The 6,182-nt window shown below is 43.7% G+C and overlaps 1 protein-coding gene and 1 pseudogene across 1 annotated transcript in view; both read right to left on the bottom strand.

Moving 5' to 3' along the window:
- Csmd1 (CUB and Sushi multiple domains 1) overlaps positions 1-6,182 on the bottom strand; it is a 1,642,653-nt gene that overhangs the window by 572,899 nt on the left and 1,063,572 nt on the right. The gene's annotated exons all lie outside the window — the stretch shown is intronic.
- LOC101591596 lies at positions 700-1,005 on the bottom strand (annotated as a pseudogene).

Here is a 6,182-nt window from a genome sequence, read left to right as displayed (position 1 = left end):
GGGCGGGGGCGGCGGGCGGCTGCTGGGTCTCGGCGGCAGCTGCGGCTCCTCCGGGTGTGTGATGGTAACTAGGCCGGCGGCGGCGGTGGGGCTGCTCAGGGCTCTCTGGGGTCCGCTCTCCGCTCCCGCTACCGATCGAACTCGCTCCCCCACTTTTGTTTGTTTGTTTGTTTTTGTCTTTTTGAGATAAAGCCTTACTAAGTAGTTCAGGCTGGCCAGGAGCTTACTTTGTGGTCCAGGCTGGTCCCAAAGTTCCCCTTGCCTCGGCTTCCTGAGCACTAGGATTACAGGCGTCCACCACTCTGCTGGATTCCTTTTCCCTTTTGAATGACTTATTCCCATTCCACAATGTCTACTGAATATTTTAGTGTGTGTGTGTGTGTGTGTGTGTGTGTGTGTGTGTTAAAAGGGAAAAATCAAGTTTAATTTAAAGAAAAAAACACTAGACATTGTCAGCAAGAATGACAGAGCAGAGCAGCTCCTGAAGTTCAGCACCTTAGTGAGCATGTGCACTAGAAAGCTAAATGAAAAAAAAATGCTACTTAACGTAAAATGTCACAAGGGTTTTGCAAATCAACTCATTTCATTGGCGAATAAACCCCCTGGCCATCGCCTGGTATCAATGTGTGTGCAGCCCTTTCCCCTGAATGTCTGGTGCAGTTAAACAGCCCAGTGTGACCACACAGGACAAATTCCACTTCAACCAACTCTTAGTGGAGGGGCAACTAGCACAACACTGTCTCCCCGGACAAAGAACATTGGGATATTTTGCTTCATTGATTTGTATATCTCCTCATACGTCTCTTCATCAATTTCTATAGTGGTCACAATATCTTCCGCATCTCCCAATATCATGTTTAAATGCTGATCATAAGCGTGGAATTGGCCTTGAAACTCTTAGTCATTCCTCATTCTCACATAGATTCGCTCATCTAGGCCGAGTCTGAGGAGATCTGGTGGCTCCTCTGTGGAGTTGGTTGGTTGCTGGCCCACATCATCCTCCATCTTTCAAACCCTGCCTATTGCATATTTTAGACCTCAACTCTTTCAATTTCTCTCACAGGAGAGACAACACTATGTTTACCCATGTGAGTTTGATTTATTTCATTCACAAGTGTGATTTCAAGTTACATCCATTCACCTACAAAATTTTCAAGTTTATTCTTCCTTATGGCTGACCACGTCTTCTCTATCCACCCCTTAGTTGGCGAGCATTTGGATTGTTTCCAAGATTTAGCTATGGCAAATTGTGCTGATGTTAACATGGTTGTTCATATATTGCTGTGGTGTGATGCTTTGGGATGATAGCCAGAAGGGGAATAGCTGGATTGAAGGAGACCACTAGTCCTAGCTTTTCAAGGAATCTCCACACTGATTTCCAAAGTGATTATGTCAGCCTGCATTCCCACCAACAGTGGAGAAATATTCCTTTTCCTCACAGTCCCTCCAGCATTTGTTATTGGTTGACTTCTTGATGACAGCCATTTTTTCTGGGGTGAGATGGAATCTCAGGGCATTTCTTGAATAGCCAATGTTTTGAATATTTTTAATAGATGTATTTGCCTTTTATATTTCTTCATCTGATAAGTGTGTATTCATCTCAGGTGCTCATTTTTGGATTGAGACTTTGAATTTTGGGGCCTGATTTTTTTCAGTTACTTATATGTTCTAGATAGAAGTCCTTTGTCTGAGGGACACTTTGCTAAAATTTTTCCTAATTCATGGGTTTGCTTTTCACTCTGTTGGTGATTGCTTTTGATGTATAAAAACTTCAATAAGATGATATTCCAATTGTTGATTCTTAAAAATATTTTCCCGTGCAGTTTGGCTTTTGTTCATGAACTCTCTGCTTACCCCCATGTCTTCAAGATTTTTTATCTACTTTGTCTTCCAGTAGATTTAGTGTTTCTATTTTAATATTTAGATCTTTGATCCATCTTAACTTTAATTTATTAGTATATGCTGATAGACATGGGTCTAAGTTTAGTCTCTGGGATGTAGAAAGCCAGTTTATCCCACACCATTTATTACAGAGGCTTTTCTTTCTTCCAGTGAGCATGTTTGGCCCCTTTGTCGAAGATAAGATGGCTGGGTGCATCTGCAGTTGCGTCTGCTCCGCTGCTCCTCACATCCGTTTTTTCTCTTTATTTGCCAGTGCCATGGAGATGTTATCACAGAAGCTTGGTAGGTTAATTTTAAGTCAGAGACTGTGAGGCCCCTGCCTTGTCTTTTTTGCTCAGGGTAGCTTTTGCTATTCTAGGTCTCTTCTGGTTCCAGGTGAACTTAGGAGTGCTTTCTGTGACTCTGTGATACATGATGAGGGTATTTTGATAGGCGCTGCACTAAGTCTGTAGAACACTTTTGTGATTATGAGCATTTTCACTATGTTGCTTCTTTCTATCCATGAGAAAGGGATCTTTTCATTTTGTGTTATGCTCTTTGATCTTTTTTCAGATTACTATAAATTTTAATATGTAGGTATTTTACTTCCTTCATTAGATTGATCCCTAAGTAGTTCAAGTATTACTAAGTATTTTTTATGCTACTGCGAAGGGTGTGGTTTCCCTAAGGTTTTTTTTTTTTTTTTTTTTTTTGTGAAACCGGGTATTGAACTCAGGCCCTTGCGCTTTCCAGGGAAGCGCTTATTCCACTGAGCCATCCCCCGGCAACCCCCAATTTTTTTTTCAGTGAGTTTGTTGTTTGGTACAATAATGCTATTTAATTTTGTGTGTTGACTTTGTATCCAGCTACATAACTGAATTTGTCTTTTGGTGGAGTTTTGAGGTCTTCTCCATAGAATATCATGTCATCCACAATTAATGATAATATAAATTCTTCCTTTCCTATTCTTATTCCTTTCATTTCTTTGTGTTCATTAATTGTTCTGGCTAATATTTCCAGAACTCTATTGAATAGGTCTGGTGAGAGACATCCTTGTCTTGGTCCTGATTTTATTTATTTATTTATTTTACTTTAAATATTTTTATTGAGAAACAAATAGCAATGAGACAGTTTCACAACCAATTGCTAGTACATTTTCAATAACTAATACATTGCACATTGTTGTCTTAGTGGTTATTCATTGTACAAAATGCAGACATGATATCCTGTCTCAAATTTAGTTCTGATTTTAAACTGTTGTTCTCAAGTAATTTGTCATATCAAGGAAAAGTTGGCAAGACATTACTTGGATCTCTTATTCTGAGAGAAATTATTTTTTTGGGGAGGTGCCTATTGTGTTTGATTCCAACAACTTCATGTTTATTAAAAATGCTTTTTATTATATAGGTTCAGCAGATTTATGGATTGCTTGAAGTACAGAAGGTCACATTTTGCAATTTAATTTTATTGAGAAATATTTACATGGGACCCTTGGCTTCCAATACTCCCTGAGCAGAAAAGAGCAGGTGCTGTCCACATCTTCCTAGTTAGCAGGGGTGTCCCCAGAGCCTGTTCACTATTCTGCAGGACTCTGGTTCAGGGACCTTGGGAGGGGTCAGGGACTCTTTACCTTGGGTTTTCAACAAATGGTGATTGTCCCCTTCTGGTTCTCTGTAAGGGCCCTTGTTAGTCTACAGTGCTCCCGACTAGGCAGTGAGGACTCGGGACAGAAGAGAACCTGTACTGTAACATTCTGTAACTCAGTGGTGTTCCAAATTTTCAAGGAGATTATGTGGCCACAGAGGAAAGTGATTGACAATGTAGAGTGTGCCTAAGGAGGGTCACCTAGAGAGAAAACATTCTCTCAGGCTTTCACAGAGAGCAAATTGGTCAAGCAATGGCCGTGACTCATCCAGATGGCTGACACTGACAAAAGATCTACAAGCTGCTTTACATGGTTTCAGGGTAAATCCTGAGGGGATTTGACTGACCTCGTCTGACTCCTATTGTACAGGCAAAGACAGAAGCCTGCCTCAGCCGGACTCTTCATCCTCACCTAGTAGGTAAGGCTTTGGCCGCTGGGCCTCAGGCTAAGAAAGCGTGGGCGTCAGAGAGAAGGACAGGACCGCTCCGCTTTGACCACATTGGAGTTTATCCGGGTACATGAGGCTCCCAGTTACCCAAATGCATTCTTCATAACAGGGAAGTCTGTATCTGTATAAAGGTCCTCATTTAAAATAAGGAGGAAAATCGATGCTCATACAGAGCTGAAACCTAAAATGCAAGTTAATTATTTGTGTCCACATAAGCTCTCAAGCTGCCTTCAGATTTTCTTTTGATTTATGAGACAGGTGTTCCCTATTTTAATTGAAGCTTCATTACAAACACTTGCTTTCCAAATGACTTATCCATGGCACAAATCCATGGGAATTTCATCTTTGGAAAACTGTTTTCTAAATATCCAGATGGACGCACGTAATGCTGGAACTCAGCACTTGCTGGCCTACTCAGTTGCAAGGAGGACTTCATGGTTCAAAATTAATACATGTTTTACAAATTCATCTTTCAGACATGAAAAATGTCCCGGTGCCGGACAACGCCAACACAGCACTTATTTGTTATAATTAATGATGGCAGCAGCATATAAGAAAGGGCTTGATTTGCAGCAGACTTGAAGAAATTCTGTGTCCCGCGCAACGCTGCCGTTCAAGGAGAGCCGAGCCCAAGAGTGCTCTTGGAAATGAAGCCAGCGTTTTTTATGCCTCAGCTTTTCCGTTTGCAATTAAAAGTGAGTTAAGCTCAGGAGTGGCAGTTGCAGGGGTTCACCCCCACCCCTACTTTCAGCAGGATTCCGTGACAGGGTAGAAGAAAGGAGAGCCCAAAACAGAGATCACGTCCCGGACAAAAAAGAAGGGGTGGGAAGGTGCCGTGACGGGGTGCAGACGGTGATCACTGTGACAAGAAGTGGTGTTCTTCCACATTCCCTTTGTGCATTAAAAACAAATAAAAGCAAAACAGATTCGTACTCTTTCACCAACTGTCTGCAAGGGCACAACAATGACATTCGGTAGCCGCCGCCGCACAGGTTGTTGCTGTGGTTCACACTGTCGTACTGGTTTTTCATGGTGTCCCCACCTGCACTTTCTTCTTTACCCTCATGATGACAAAGCCCAGGAGGGCATCTCACCCTAAAATGTACTTCTAGCCACAGTATAGACTGGGCTTCCTGGTGCTCCGCATTGGTACAGAGAAAGGAGCAGAGTCTGGGCAAGGTCCTCTTTTCTGTGTCTTCAGCAAGAAGACATGGGGTGCTAGGGGTGGTCAGGGGACTCTGAAGGGCCTGTAGCTTCCCGATCCTTTGCCTGGCTGCTGCTCCTGCTCCCCAGGTCTTCTCTAGATTAGCGACAGCCCTGGTCTCACCCCAGCAGTGCTGGCTCCTGGGGGATGACCGTGTACTTAGGGACGAGGACAGTGAATGAGTGCCACCCTGCTCAGCATTCCCTGAGCTCCTGCGGGGCCTCCTGGGCCCTTCTTCAGCAGCGCGTGTCCATGGCCAGCATGGGTCCCTTTCCCTCCCAGAAGGGTGAGCTGGGGCTGAAGCCCACCTGCTGTGGACGGTCTGCCTGGACGAGGCTGGGGACAGGACCTTCTGCTGAAGGAGCCCATGGGCCAAGCATGTGCTCAGAGCAGCCTGGAGCAGCGTCGCGCCCTGCACGGAGCCTGGGCTGCGGCCTTTGGCTTCAGCACTGTTTTACCTCCACTAGCCTCAGGTGCAAAAACTAGTACTCGCCTTGCTCTGTACTTAAGGAAATCTGAGCCTCAGAGCAGTTTTGTGTTCCTCTCTATATGTAGTTTATATTATATGTAATTGAAATCCATGTGTTTTAATTATAGTTATGTAGTCCTTAAATAACATGTACACTTTAAGTACAGATACTTAGTTCTGCCTAAATTAGAAATACAGAATTACATAAATTGTATCGTTTAATGATATTTACCTATAATTTGTATAAGAAGGAAATATCTATAATGTGTATCAGGGCACGGGGCCGCTTACTGGCAGCGGGCGTTGCCTCCTTTGGGTTCCAGGGCGGTACCTGTGAGTTGGCTTTTCAGCTGCAGCGCTCGTTCAGAGGCGGATGCAAATGCCAAGTGCGCCACGGAGGTGTGGGGCTGGCCTCAGAAATTTCCCTTAGTTCAGTGCTGATTCATTAACGAGGCTTTTGGGGAAGCTCAACCACCAACTTAGCAACAAGAAGTCCCCCAGTCCAGCTGACTATAGTCTTCCCACAGCACCCCAA

This window comes from Octodon degus, unplaced genomic scaffold (genome assembly GCF_000260255.1).
Source record: "Octodon degus isolate 3935 unplaced genomic scaffold, OctDeg1.0 scaffold00155, whole genome shotgun sequence".
Taxonomy (NCBI): Eukaryota; Metazoa; Chordata; class Mammalia; order Rodentia; family Octodontidae; genus Octodon; species Octodon degus.
Note: the sequence above shows the minus strand (reverse complement) of the source record. Positions and strands in the feature narration are given on the sequence as shown.